Raw genomic sequence first — 15,823 nt, forward strand, 5'->3', positions numbered from 1 at the left:
ACGGTGACCCTGTGAGGGAGCAGAGTGCAGTGGGAGCTGGAGGATTACACGTACCTGGGAGTCACCGAGATGGTGACCCTGTGAGGGAGCAGAGTGCAGTGGGAGCTGGAAGATTGCACACACCTGGGAGTCACATAGATAACTTTCTGCTGCTGGGACCTACCTGCACTGAGTTTGAAAGAAATGCAAGAGCCATCACAGGAAAGGCTGTAAAGTCACTGGTTGATAAATACACTGTTATTAGTGACTGTCAGTTAATTGTTGTAAGTCAGCAAATTTATTTTTTCAACTTCTGAAATAAGGGTTGAAAACAGAAATAAGAGGGACAAGTGAAATTGTGAGCCAATATAATAAATTACCCTCAGTAAGCCATAGGTGAATAACGGACTTAACATTCGGGAAATAGCAATATGGTTAACTTCATTCTAAGTAATTAATTAAGTTACTCCAGACATGTTGTATTTTAAGACATGGTTAGATATACCTATCAGATGGAAAATGTGTTCTGTTACATTGGGAAGTCATAGCCCCCTGCTTGTGTCCTAGATGGACACTGCGTCATGGAGCTCTGACAGTGACTAGAGACCCTATGGGAGATCTGTGGTGCTGAGAGTTAGGTGGATAACACACACGCAGAGCAGATCACCCTGCAGACATGACGACCTGGAAGAAGGAAGAATCTGGGGAACTAAGCAATCGGAGAGAAACAGTCAGGGAATACAAGAATATCCTGATGTCTCCCTCCCAATTCAGATTCCCAGTTTGGAAGCTCATGAAGGTATTGGCTGCTCAGAGGAGTGAAGTCAGAGCCATGTCTGTGGCCCCACAAGCAGCCTGACTGTACAGGAATGGAGGGAGAAGGAAGGAGAAGCAATAGGCACAGGGGAGTCAGGAAAGTGAAGAAGGTGTCAGTGTTTCTGTAATTCCAGGATAGTGGGGTTAAGAATGCCACGGTGGCTGCAGGACATTCGTCTGGAGGGCAATGAGCAGTCAAAGGTCATGCCCCTGTTGGTAGGAATGACCTGGGTAGGAAGGGTGAAGTGGTCTGGGAGTCAGAATTTAGGGAGCTAGGTGGATGGTTAGCAAGCCAGTCCGCAAATGTAGCAATCCCTGGAATACTCCCATTGCCGTGTCCAAGTGAGAACAGGACTCAGAGTTTTAGGTAGATGAGAGTGTGACTGGAACGATCGTGCTGCAGGAAGGGCTTCAGATTCCTGGGACTAGTTCTGGAGAAGGCAGCAACTGTACAAGCTGGATGGGCTAACATGACAGAGCTGGGACTGAATCCCTTACGGGTTATGTGGGAGGGATTGAAAATAACTTGGTGTGTGCTTAGGATCCAAAAAGGAATAGTAGAGGAGACTACCAGGATTCTCAAAATAATGGGAGATGCAGTTGGTACTAATTTACAACAACAAGTCTATCAGTGGAAGATGGAGTAAGAACGAAGGCCTTAATCTGAGGTACTCTGCATGGACGTGAATACTCGGAATGTGCGGAGTTCCAGATGCAGATTGTGGAAATCTGATGGACGGATCACCGAGAGCTGGCTCAAGGAATGGTAGGACTGGGTGTTAAATATTGCTGGGTAGAAGGGATTCTGAAATGATAAAAGGAAAGGGAAAGGATGAAGGTAGAAGTATTGGTTTGATTAGCGTTAGTTTAGGAGTCCAAGAGAAAGAGGATCCGTCCAAGAACAGAATGAATTTGGCTGGAGCTACAGAACAACAAGTGTACAATTACACTGTGAGATACAGTCTGTCAGCCAGGAACCATTGGAAAGGATGGAGGGATTAAATAGGCAGGTTCATTTGAGAGCGATGACAATACTACAGATCGGTTATACTGCGAAACCTAATGTTTCCAGATATAGACAGGGGTACTGGTGGTGAAAGGTCACGAGGGGCAAGTGTTCCTGGGTTACATCGAGGAGGGCTGACTGCAGGAGTATGTTTCCAGCCTAAGAGGGCATGTACTGTTGGACCTGGTCCTTGGGAAAGAGGTGGGGCAAGTGGATCCAGTGTCAGTAGGGGAACGTTTTGGGGCGCAGAGATCATTTTATTGTAAAGATCAGGGTGATGGTAGAGAATGATGTGCAATAATTGAGAGTGAGAAACATTAGTTGACTGAGAGCAGCCTTCAATGGGGCAAGAAAGAAGCTGGGAACCTTTCAACAAGGCCAGTGAAATTGCAGCTTTCAATAGAGTGAACCAGGTCAGATTGAGCTGGGATTATGGAGATGTTGCTGCAGTGTGACCATGACTGAGAACTGAATAAACAAACGTTTTCCCGATTTTTACAGGTAGGTTAAATAGGCCAACACAGTGAAGTAGCATTGTGGATAAAGAATGGGATCATTATTATCGTGATTCTAATCAATTTACACACTGCTCCTCCCTGCCCTCACCGCTCATCCCTGCGTATTGATTATGTCAAACATTGGTAACCTTTGAAAATTTCAGAAAATAGCACAGTATAGAGGAGATCACTCTGTCCACTGTCTGTGTTGGTAAAGATGTGACGTTGTTTTTTAAAGCCCTAGTTCTGTCTCCCCGGACAGTGTAGGACTTCAAGTGCAGATCCAGGCACGTTATTAAAATGGTTTGAGAGTTTCTGCCTCTACTCGGCTTCCATGTGTGACACCCAGATCCCGACCATACTCTGGGTGAAATAACAACTTTCCTCACCACTTCTCAAATATTTCAACAAATTACATTAAATATTCGCCGCTCGTAACTGAGCTCTTCAACAGGAACAAGGTGTTCTCTCCCTTTCTAACCAGGTTCCTGACCATATGTGCACCCCAATCAAATCTCCTGTCAGCATCCACCATTTCAATTTTTCCTCATAACTGCACTTCCACTGTCACAGGATAACGAATCTCCTCTGTACCCTCTCCAGTCCAATTCCATCCTTCCATGTGATGGGGTGACCAGAACTGTACACAGTGCCCAAGCTGTGACTGAACTCATTGTTTATACAGTTCCTGCATAAGCTTGCTGCTTTGAAGTTCCGTATTTTGTCTGATAGAGGAAATAATGCCATTTGCTATATTAACAAGATTATTAATGTTTCCAGTTTCCTTCTGCCTACACTGACTATACTGTCATTTATTGTACATATCTCTCTATTGTTGATGTCCCCAAATGCCTTGCCTTGCACTTCACTGGGTTGTTTGCTCCATTCACCTGGATCCTATAGTTTCTGTTTTTAAACTGTCTGCCATGTAATCTCTCGTCAAATCCAAGTAAGTCACATGCAGTTACAGGTTACTGCCTCAGACCGACACAGTTAGATTAATTACACACGATCTTCCTTGAACAAATCCAGACTGACCATCCTGGAGTCCCAGGGACTTCTTCAGTGACCGTTTATCCACTGTCTCAGAATTCCAGCCGCGACCTATTCAGTCATTCCCTTGCTCCACATTAAACAAAGCTGCGGTGTTAGCCATTCTCCAGTCCTGCGGCACCATCCCTGCATCCAGTGAGGATTGGATAATGTAGGTAACTACAAGGCAGGGGATTTTCCGCGGGTCCTTTTAACAGTCTGAAACATTGTGTTTCCCCTATTTTAAGGATTTGAATCTCCTGTAAAATTCTCCGCTCCAAGTTTGTTGCTCCCAACATTTCACACTGCATCCCTATTTTAGTTCAGACAGACAGAGGCCTAAGCCATCTAATGATTTGGTCAAGTCTCATTTTAGACGGGTTTCATGGAGGGTTTCTCTCCACAAGGTGAAGTGCAAATTCTCATAATACCATCACCAATCTGTCTCATTAACTACCTTCCCTGCCCACATGGTCTTCCTCTCATCTGACACCAAGCAGATGTTTATTTTTCCCTTTGTCATAACAACTGCCCACTGCCTGGATATCCCAGAATGCACCAGCCTCCCTGTTACAGGGGCCATCTTTAAAAAGTCATTATACTCTTGGATTGTCAATCCGAAACTTGCCTGGACATGGCAGAGGGGGTAAAACTGGGGTTTCACTTTGAGACCAAGCCGCTGAGGTTCTGGTGGATGGCACGGTGCAAGAGAGGGACATTATCTTCCTCCAGGACTGGCAAGGGAGGCCATGACACTACACCCTGCCAGCGTGGTTGGAGGTTGATCCATGTGTCAGTGAGGTGCCAGCCTTCTTAGTGAATGCCAAGCAGTGTCGGGAGGAGGTCAGTGACCATCTCCATGTCACCATGGTAAGTGCCACCATCTGCACTTTGTGACCTCGCCCTCACTGTCTCTCTGTTACTGCACCCACCTCCCACAAAGGCTCATGTTCTCCCACTGTCACTGAATGCAGCACCTTCTCTCGGTCTGTACCAACTGTTACAAGCAATTCCACTTCCCTGGAAGGAACCACCCCACACGAGAGCAGAAACAGCCAAGAGGAATAGGTGTTCCCCAACATTCAGCTCCTCACCCCATCACAGGGGAAGGATCCTGACCCTAACAACCATGAAAGGCTGACTGACCGTGTCCAAGCTCCCGGACTGGGATCTGAGACACTTCTTGTCTCACTGCACTGGGCACCGTGACTGACTGTGGACAATGATATCAAGCTTCCTGGGTTTGTGTCTGTGCTTAACACCAAAACAATGCAGCAGGCGGGTGAGCCTGGTAGCTCTGGCTAAGGGGAAACACTGCTGGGGGCAGGGTAAGGCAAGGCAATAATTCTGTGAGTATTCAAGTCAGTTCAAAGTGAGTGTGTACAAACACCGAGTGAGCAGCCCAGAGGGACAGGCCATGAGCTGGGTGTGTGTCAATGAGCACAGTGTCCTTGCAGCAGCATTGAGTGTGTACAAACACGGAGAGAGCAGCCCAGAGGGACAGTCCATGAACTGGGTGGGTGTCCCTGAGCACAGTGTCCTTGCAGCAGCATTGAGTGTGTACAAACACGGAGTGAGCAGCCCAGAGGGACAGTCCATGAACTGGGTGGGTGTCCCTGAGCACAGTGTCCTTGCAGCAGCATTGAGTGTGTACAAACACGGACTGAGCAGGCCCAGAGGGACAGTCCATGAGCTGGGTGTGTGTCCCTGAGCACAGTGTCCTTGCAGGAGTATCGCAAGGAGAGTTGTCAGTGCACCCTGAGCTGCAGCATTGAAGTACAGAAGCGTACTGTCAGTGTGTCGGAAATGTGCTGGGATGGCATGGTGAGGCTGGTATGTGTCAGATGCCTGCATTGGTGGGTGTGGAGTACATGCAGCTTCTGTCTGTGCAGTGTCCGCCGAGATGTTGGTGTCCAAGATAGAAGGTGGTCGGAGCGAGGGGCGAGATGAAGTCACCAGTTACCAGCTCGGACTTTCATGTCCAATTCTCCATATTGATTTTCTCTGCTGTGCGTGGGAGGGTATGAAGCTGCAAGTTGTTGAGAGATCCATTGAATGTGGCTGTTGATCATCAGTCATCATTCAGTCAACATCTTGCCATTCCCGCACAAATCTTGTTTTAAAGAACAGTCCAGAACAGGAACAGGCCCTTCATCCTAGCAAGTTCGCCCTGACACATGATGCCATTCTAAAGTCAAAATAAAAGTTTTTGCTCTGATACCTTCTATGTCATTCTATTCTCTACTTAGTAATACTTGTGCCAACATGCCTCTGAAACCTTGCTATATTGGCTTCTTCCCCTCTATCAGTGCATTCCAGGCACTTTCACATTCTGTCTGGAACAGCGAAAATAAACCTTACCTATCATATCTCCTGAACTTTCTCCCTTTTACCTAAAAACGAACTGTCCTTCTATCTATGCCTCTGATAATTTTGTAAATATCTATCAGGTAGCCCCATAGCCAATGATGCCCAGCTGCACACAAACCATGTTTGTTCAATATCTCCTTCTGGCTAATACCCTCCAGACCAGAAAAGATCCTGGTAAAACTTTTCCATACCATCTCCAACACTTCCATATCGTTCTGCTGGTGGGGCAACCAATACTGTACACAATATTCTAAATGTACCTCGAACTAAGTTTCCCTACAACTGCAATATGACCTGCTAATGTTCATACTGCATGCTGCGGTGTATGTCTGCAAGTTTGCCGTCAGTCTTCTTGATCACCCTATCCACCCATGTTGCTACTTTCAGGGACTGAGGAGCTGTACACCTCGATCACTTCGGATGTTGATGCGGCCAGTATTTTTTCCATCCACTTTATACTTCTCTCCTGCATTAAACCTTCTAAAATACATCACGTCGCAACTGCCCAGATAAAATTACATCCGTGTTTTCTCTGTCCAAGTCTGCAGCTGACCTAAATCCTGCTGTATTCTCTGGCAATCATCCTCATAATTTGCAACTCCACCAGTCTATTTATACATCTCCAGTCACAAAAACACTGTTCCATCACTACTCTGTCTTCTATGACCAAGCAGTTCTCTATCCATCTTACTAACTGACCGCTGATCCCATTTCACTTCATCTTCTGTATGACCCTGCCATAAGGAACCATATCGAAGGCCTTGCTAAGGTCCAATCGGCCAACATCGAGCCCCATGCCCTCATCAATCAATTTTGTCATTTCCTCAAAATAATCCATCACGTTTGTGAGACAGGATATTCCCCACACAACTGTGTTGCCTGTTGCTCGTAAGTCCATACTAGAGTCCTGTTGGAGTTGCACTCATTCAGACAAGTGACTATTCCGTCATATTCCTGACTTGAACCTTGGAGTTTAGATTAGATTCCCGACATTGTGGAAACAGGTCCAACACCCCAACCAATCCACACCAACCAGCAGAAGAGCAACCCAACCAGATCCATTCGCCTGCCCTACACTTAACCCTGACTAATTGCCCTAACACTGTGGGCAATTTAGAATGGCCAATTCGGCTGACCTGCACATCTTTAGACGGTGGGAGAAAACCGGAGCACCTGGAGCAAACGCACGCAGACGCTGGGGGAATGTGCAAACTCCACACAGACACCCAAGGCCGGAGTTGAACCTAGGACTTTGGTGCTGTGAGGCAGCAGTACTAAGCACTGAGCTCTTGATGGTTACTGAAGAGTGGGAGGTATGTTAGGCCGTGATGGTTACAATACAGTGGGAGGGATGTTGGGCCGTGATGGTTACTGTACAGTGGGAGGTATGTCGGGCTGTGATGGTTACGGTACAGTGGGAGGTATGTCGAGCCATGACAGTGACTGTACAGTGGGAGGTATGCTGGGCCGTGTGACAGTGACTGTACAGTGGGAGGTATGTCGAGCTGTGATGGTTACTCTACAGTTGGAGGTATGTCGGGCAGTGATGGTTAGTGTACAGTGGGAAGTATGTCAGGCCATAATTGTTACTGTACAGTGGGAGATATGTTGAGCCGTGATGGTTACTGTACAGTAGGGCGTATGTCGGGCCGTGATGGTTACTGTACAGTAGGGCGTATGTTGAGCCATGACAGTGACTGTACAGTGGGAGGTATGCTGGGCCGTGTGACAGTGACTGTACAGTGGGAGGTATGTCGAGCTGTGATGGTTACTCTACAGTTGGAGGTATGTCGGGCAGTGATGGTTAGTGTACAGTGGGAGGTATGTCAGGCCATAATTGTTACTGTACAGTGGGAGATATGTTGAGCCGTGATGGTTACTGTACAGTAGGGCGTATGTCGGGCCGTGATGGTTACTGTACAGTAGGGCATATGTCGGGCCGTGATGGTTACTGTACAGTAGGGCGTATGTCGAGCTGTGACAGTTACTGTACAGTGGGAGGTATGATGGGCCGTGATGGTTACTGTACAGTGGGAGGTATATCGAGCCATGATGGTTACTGTACAGTAGGGCGTATGTCGGGCCGGGATGGTTACTGTACAGTGGGAGATATGTCGGGCCGGGATGGTTACTGTACAGTGGGAGATATGTCGGGCCGGGATGGTTACTGTACAGTGGGAGGTATGTTGGGTCGTAAGGGTTACAATACAGTGGGAGGTATGTCGGGCCGGTTTGGTTACTGTACAGTGGAGGGTATGTCAGACCATAATGGTTACTGTACAGTGGGAGGTATGTCAGGCCGTGATGGTAACTGTACAGTGGGTGGTATGTCGAGCCGTGACAGTGACTGTACAGTTGGAGGTATGTTGGGCTGTGATGGTTACTGTACAGTGGGAGGTATGTCGGGCCGTGACAGTTACTGTACAGTAGGAGGTATGTCGGGCTGTGACGGTTACTGTAGAGTGGGAGGTATGTCAGACCGTGATGGTTACTGTACAGTGGGAGGTATGTCAGACCGTAATGGTTACTGTACAGTGGGAGGTATGCCGGGCCGTGATGGTTACTGTACAGTGGGGGGTATGTTGGGAAGTGATGGTTACTGTATAGTGGGGGATATGTCGAGCCATGACAGTGACTGTACAGTGGGAGGTATGTTTGGCAGTGATGGTTACTGTACAAGGAGGGGGGGGGGTATGTCAGGCCGTGATGCTTCCTCTACAGTGGGAGGTATGTCGGGCCGTGATGGTTACTGTACAGTGGGAGGTATGTCGGGCCGTGACAGTTACTGTACAGTAGGAGGTATGTCGGGCTGTGATGGTTACTGTAGAGTGGGAGGTATGTCAGACCGTGATGGTTACTGTGCAGTTTGAGGTATGTCGGGCCGTGATGGTTACTGTGCAGTGGGATGTATGTCGGGGTGTGATCGTTACTGTACAGTGGGAGGTATGTCGAGCCGTGATGGTTACTGTACAGTGGGAGGTATGTCGGGCCGTGATGGTTACTGTACAGTGGGAGGCATGTCTGTCTCTGATGGTTACTGTACAGTGGGAGGCATGTCGGGCCGTGATGGTTACTGTACAGTGGGAGGTATGTCGGGCCGTGATGATTACTGTACAGTGGGAGGTATGTTGGGCCGTGATGGTTACTGTACAGTGGGAGGTATGTCTCTCCGAGATGGTTACTGTACAATTTGATGTATGTCGGGGCGTGATGGTTACTGTACAGTGGGAGCTATGTCTGGCTATGATGGTTACTGTACAGTGGGAGGTATGTCGAGCTGTGATGGTTACTGTACTGTGGGAGGTATGTCGGGCCGTGACAGTTACTGTACAGTGGGAGGTATGTCGAGCCGTGATGGTTACTGTACAGTGGGAGGTATGTCAGACCGTGATGGTTACTGTACAGTGGGAGGTATGTCGGGCCGGGATGGTTAATGTACAGTGGGAGATATGTTGGGCTGGGATGGTTACTGTACAGTGCGAGGTATGTCGAGCTGTGACGGTTACAGTACAGTGGGAAGTATGTCTGACCGTGATGGTTACTGTACATTGGGAGGTATGTCGGGCCGAGATGGTTACTGTACAGTGGGAGTTATGTCGGGCCGTGTTGGTTACTGTACAGTGGGAGGTATGTCGGGCCGTGACGGTTACTGTACAGTGGGAGGTATGTCAGACCGTGATGGTTACTGTACAGTGGGAGATATGTCGGGCCGTGATGGTTACTGTACAGTGGGAGATATGTCGGGCCAGGATGGTTACTGTACAGTGGGAGGTATGTCGGGCCGTGACGGTTACTGTACAGTGGGCGGTATGTCGAGCCGTGATGGTTACTGTACAGTGAGAGGTATGTCGAGCTGTGACGGTTACAGTACAGTGGGAAGTATGTCTGACCGTGATGGTTACTGTACATTGGGAGGTATGTCGGGCTGGGATGGTTACTGTACAGTGGGAGGTATGTCAGACCGTGACAGTTACTGTACAGTGGGCAGTATATTCGAGCCGTGATGGTTACTGTACAGTGAGAGGTATGTCGAGCTGTGACGGTTACAGTACAGTGGGAAGTATGTCTGACCGTGATGGTTACTGTACAGTGGGATGTATGTCAGACCGTGACAGTTACTGTATAGTGGGCGGTATGTCGAGCCGTGATGGTTACTGTACAGTGAGAGGTATGTCGAGCTGTGACTGTTCAGTACAGTGGGAGATATGTCGAACCGTGATGGTTACGGTTCAGTGGGCGGTATGTCGGGCCGTGATGGTTACTGTACAGTGGGAGAGTTGTCGGGCCGTGGTGGTTACTGTATAGTGGGATTTATGTCTGTCCAGGAAGTTGCAGACTGTATGAGTTGTACAGAATACGATTGTGCTGCTGCCGATGGGCCATTATACCTCATGGATGCATCGTCATTGGTTGCTTAATCTGTTTAAAGTCTGTACCATTCAGTCGATATCATGGTGTGGAGGGTCTGCAAAATGTGAAGTTAGCCCTTGTTCCCCATTAAGACTGTGCAGTGACCATTCTTACCGATATATGAAATGGAGGGGTGTATCTGCAGCAAGCAGATCGGTGATGATGTCGTCAATTTTTGGTTTCCCTTTTATTGGTTCCCCATAACCATCCGCAGAGCAGTCTAGCCGCCACAGGATCCAACATCAATGCTGAGCACTATGATTATTTTAGATTTCCAACACTGTGGAAACAGACCCTTTGGCCCAACCATTCCACGCCAACCCCCTCCAAAGAGCAACCCACTACCATGGCCAATTCACCTGATCTGCCTTTCTTTGGACTGTAGGAGGAAAGCCATGCAGACACAGGGAGAATGTGCAAACTCCACACAGGCAGTGGCCCAAGGTTGGAATCAAACCTGGGTCTCTGGTGCTATGAGGCAGCAATGCTAACCATTGAGCCACCATGCCTCCCCATATTGACTATATGTCAAGGAGCTGTCCGCCTCTGCCTGGCTGTCTCCTGTCAGTGGGACAGAACCTACCACAGAGGATGGTGATGTTGCCTGGGACATAGTCCTGTTCACATAATCTTGTTTTCCAGACAATATCTGATTGTTGCTTGATTAGTCTGTGGGAAATATACAGCAGGTCACTTTTACATTCTATATAATGATGAATTAATATCACTTTATTTCTTACATATTTTAAAATAAACCAAACATCATTGTTTTTCAGTTGAAAGCAATTGAAGTGAACAATAATTGACTTACCAGAGCACACAGCTAAGTATTACAGTTCAGTGACTATAGTAAATAGGCAATTCATGTCCAGTTCAGTGAACACACCATCTTGCAGGCAGAAAACCTGTTGGAAATGACATTGAGAAACAACCTACATTCAGGCACAGTTTTCCTGGCCCTCACCACGATCTCAAAAAACACTGGCCATCTCCAAAATCTGTTCAGTGAGCTTCCTAACTTGAGCTGGACAGTTAGTCACACAATCCCTCACAATAGACTGGTTAGAGACATACCTGAACAACAGGGAGATGTGTGTGGGGCAGACTGGTCAATGGACTAGCACGTGGTGCTGGTCCAGATGCAGTTCAACATTTGTAACAATGACCAGTAAACAACCATGTATTGCAAGTATATCCCTTCTGTAATTTTGTACCTTGGACCCAATCCTGAATGAATGTGTTATAAAGATGAAGGGTTCCTGCAGCAGATGGCATCTTACATTGAATCCCTCATAAACCATATCCAGTGTATGTTATTTCCACAATGTCAGTATCCAAACAGAATTGTGCAGCTCCATTGATGGCCAGTATGATCCCAGCCCAACATCCTTGGATGTTGCGCTGGAAATCTCTGTGTAAATGTTTGCACCATTGTTCTAACCATTAACAGCAAAGTCTTTTAACTGAAGGTCCGACATCCTTTCGTAATACCAACTTTTAGATTGTCCAATAAACACAAAATCCCTCCTTTATTCAGTTCATCTTCATAACAATATGGTGAAAACAGTACACAACTCACAGTATGGAGCATTGAAATGATGGGCCTCAGTTCCACACCCAAGACCAAGTTATTATTAAGTGCAAGGACTTTGAAAATAGAACATAGAACAGTACAGCACAGAACAGGCCCTTCAGCCCACGATGTTGTGCCGACCATTGATCCTCATGTATGCACCATCAAATTTCTGAGACCATATGCATGTCCAGTAGTCTCTTAATTGTCCCCAAGGACCTTGCTTCCACAACTCCTGCTGGCAACGCATTCCATGCTCTCGCAACTCTCTGCTTAAAGAACCCGCCTCTGACATCCCCTCTATACTTTCCTCCAACCAGCTTAAAACTATGACACCTCGTTTTAGACATTTCTGGCCAGGGAAATAGTCTCTGGGTTTCGACTCTATCTATGCTTGTCATTATCTTGTATACCTCAATTAGGTCCCCTCTTCTCCTCCCTTTCTCCAATGAAAAAAGTCCGTGCTCAGTCAACCTCTCTTCATAAGATAAGCTCTCCATTCCAGGCAGCATGCTGGTAAACCTCCTCTGAATCCTCTCCAAAGCATTCACATCTTTCCTATAATAGGGCGACCAGAACTGGACGCAGTATTCCAAGTGCGGTCTAACCCAAGTTTTATAGAGCTGCAAGAAGATCTCACAACTCTTAAACACAATCCCCCTGTTAATGAAAGCCAAAACACCATATGCTTTCTTAACAATCCTGTTCACTTGGCTGGCCATTTTAAGGGATCCTTGTACCTGCCGACCAAGATCTCTCCATTCCTCCACATTGCCAAGAATCCTATCCTTAATCCAGTACTCAGCTTTCAAATTTGACCTTCCAAAATGAATCACCTCGCATTTATCCAGGCTGAACTCCATCTGCCACCTCTCAGCCGATCTCTGCATCCTGTCAATGTCCCCCTGAAGCCGACATCAGCCCTCTATACTGTCAACGACACATCCAACCTTTGTGTCGTCTGCAAACTTGCTGAACCATCCTTCAATCCCCTCATCCAAGTCATTAATTAAAATGACAAACAGTAGAGGCCCAAGGACAGAGCCCTGTGGAACACCACTCACCACTGACGTCCAGGCAGAATATTTTCCTTCTACTACCACTCACTGTCTTCTGTAGTCCAGCCAATTCTGTATCCAGACAGCTAAGTTTCCCTGTGTCCCATTCCTCCTGACCTTCTGAATGAGCCTACCATGGGGAACCTTATCAAATGCCTTGCTGAAGTTCGTATACACCACATCCACAGCTCGACCCTCATCATGACCTGCTCCTCACGAAGCCGTGTTGACTGCATTTAATCAAGCCATGCATTTCCAGATGGTCATAAATTCTATCCCTCAGAATCCTTTCTCACACCTTGCAGACAACAGACGTGAGACTTACTGGACTGTCATTGTTCGGGAATTCCCTATTTCCTTTCCTGAAGAGAGGAATTACATTTGCCTCTCTCCAGTCCTCAGGAACGACTCCAGTGGAGACCAAGGATGCAAATATCTTCGCAATCACGTTTCTCATTTTACAAAGCAGCCGAGGACAAATCTGATCCGGGCCTGGCGACTTGTCAATCTTAATGTTGCTATTCAGAGGGTCTGTGTGGACTTGTTGGTCAGAAGGCCCTGTTTACACACTGTAAGCTAAAGTGTGCTTTAAAAAGCAGTGTGTGTGTCATCATTTTGATTCAAATCTCGACCCTCAAAGCCTTATTTGAAGACCCTTCCAAGATATTGTCCATCCTTTCACCAGTAACTGACTTGTTAATTAATAAAGCAACACCACCTCATCTTTAACACCCTGCCCTGTCCTGTCTATAGTTCCAGTACAACAGAATATTGAGTTGTTCGCCCTGAACTCCCTCAAATGCGCCTCTGTGATGGTAAAAACGTCACACCTCCACATGTCAACTCATTCCCTTATCACATCTGTCAGCCTGTCTAAAAATACTCCCAGCATTAATGTAAGCTGCAATATAATACCTGGAATACCCTGTACCTCAGAGTTCTTCAGTCATTTCCTGTTTGATTAAAGCTGCTGAAACCATGAACCACATTTCTAACTCTGGCACTGAATGAGTATCTGCGGAATTGTAATTTCTTTTTTAAAAAAATGTATTCATCAAGTGCAACTTTCGAGAACTGAGCAGTCAGCTCCACATACAATGAGTTTCTGATGGTTAATTGCCTACTCAGTGTGCAGAGGGGAAAACCCTCAGTAATGGAGAAAGTGAGGACTGCAGTTGATGGAGATCAAAATCAAAAAGTGTGGTGCTAGAAAAGTACAGCAGGTCAGGCAGCATCCGAGGGGTAGGAGAGTCGATGTTTCGGTCGTAAACTCTTCATCAGGAAAGCATTGGTGCATTCCTTTATTTTTTTCATTCCATGATTCCCAGAATGTTGTGAACTGTATTTACTGGGAAGGCAGCACTGTATATTGCACTGAAATGGAAAGCAGTCAATCAGTTGGTTGGTCAGGGTGTAGAAAAGTTGAAGGGAAGTATACACTGATTGAATGAATTACAAACATAAGAATAGATAAATCCCCTAGGCCAGATGGGGTTACCTTAGGTTACTCCAGGAAGTGACGGGAGAGATTGGCGTGCCTTTGGCGATGATCTTTGCATCCTCACTGTCCACTGGAGCAGTGCCAGCCAGATGTTTGGAGGGTGACAAATGTTATTCCCTTGTTCGGGAAAGGCAATAGGGATAACTCTGGAAATGACCGAACAGTGAGTCTTAAATCAGTGGTGGGCAAAGTATTGCAGACGTTTCTGAGAGACAGTATTTACAATTACTTAGTAAACAACAGTTTGATTACAGATAGTCAGCATGGCTTTGTGACGAGGAGGTCATCCGTCAGAAACCTTATTGAATTCTTTGAAGATGTAAAAAACACATTGATGAAGGTAGACCAGTAGATGTGGTCAACAAGAATTTTAGCAAGGCATTCCCCATTGTAGGCTCATTCAGAAGGTACGGAAGCATGGGGAGCAGAGAAATTTGGCTCTGTGGATACGGGTGTGGCTGGCCCACAGAAGTCAGAAGATGGTAGCAGATGGAAAGTATTCAGCCTGGAGCTCAGTGACCAGTCGTGTTCCACAGGGATCGGCTCTGGGACTTGTGCTATTTTTGATTTTTATAAATTACTTTGATGAGGAAGTGGAAAAGTAGGTTAGTACGTTTGCCGATGACACGAAGGTTGGTCGGGTTGTGGATGGTGTAGAGGGCTATTGTAGGTTGCAACAGGATACTGACAGGATGCAGAGCTGGGCTGATAAGTGGCACCTAGAGTTCAACCTTAAAAAGCGTGAAGCAATTTATTTTGGAAGGTTGCATTTGCATAAAGAATACTGGGTTAAAGGCAGAACTCTTGGCAGTGTGGAGTGACAGAGGGAACTTGGGTTCATTGTCCATAGATCTCTCAAAGTTGCCACCCAAATTGATTTGGTTGTTCAGAAGGAATACGGTGTGTTGTCTTTCATTATGAGGGGGATTGAGTTTAAGAGCAGCGACGTTATTTCTTCGCTCTATAAATCTGTGGTTCAACTATACTTGGAATATTATGTTCAGTTCTGGTTGCCTCATTATAGGAAACACGTGGAAGCCTCAGAGAGTGCACAGAGGAGACTTAACAGGGTGCTGCCTGAACTGGAGGGCATGTCTTACAATGAAAGTTTGAGCAGCTAGGGCTTTCCTCCAGCGGTGATTGTAGAGTCAGATACAATAGAGATATTTAAGAAGATTCCTGGATAGGCACACGAAAGTTAGTGCAATGAAGGTTATGGAGGTTAGTCTGATCGTAGAGTAGGATAAAAGGCTGCCAAAACATTGAGAGCTGAAGTGCCTGCACTGTGCTGTACAGTTCTATGTTCCAAGTTTCACTCAGCTTGTGGATTCTCATCAGTTGTTGAATGTGTGAGGGTGTGAGGTGTGTGAGGTCAGGAAGGTGGGGAGGGGCATTAGGCCAAGAGGTCCAGTTTTGATGTGCATTGTTACATTCACCTGAGTGTCAGCACAATATGTGTGGTTACCACGACCAGACAAAATCCACCAAGTTGAGTTATTAAAACGATTTTTGGCTTCCCATTTGTTCCTGCTTTCTTCAGATGCATTCTGCTGGGTGACCTATAATTTAGTATCTGAGTAT

The sequence above is a fragment of the Chiloscyllium plagiosum genome, unplaced genomic scaffold (assembly GCF_037043375.1).
Source record: "Chiloscyllium plagiosum isolate Xiang-an unplaced genomic scaffold, Cpla_swu_hap1 HiC_scaffold_45, whole genome shotgun sequence".
In the NCBI taxonomy this organism is placed as follows: Eukaryota; Metazoa; Chordata; class Chondrichthyes; order Orectolobiformes; family Hemiscylliidae; genus Chiloscyllium; species Chiloscyllium plagiosum.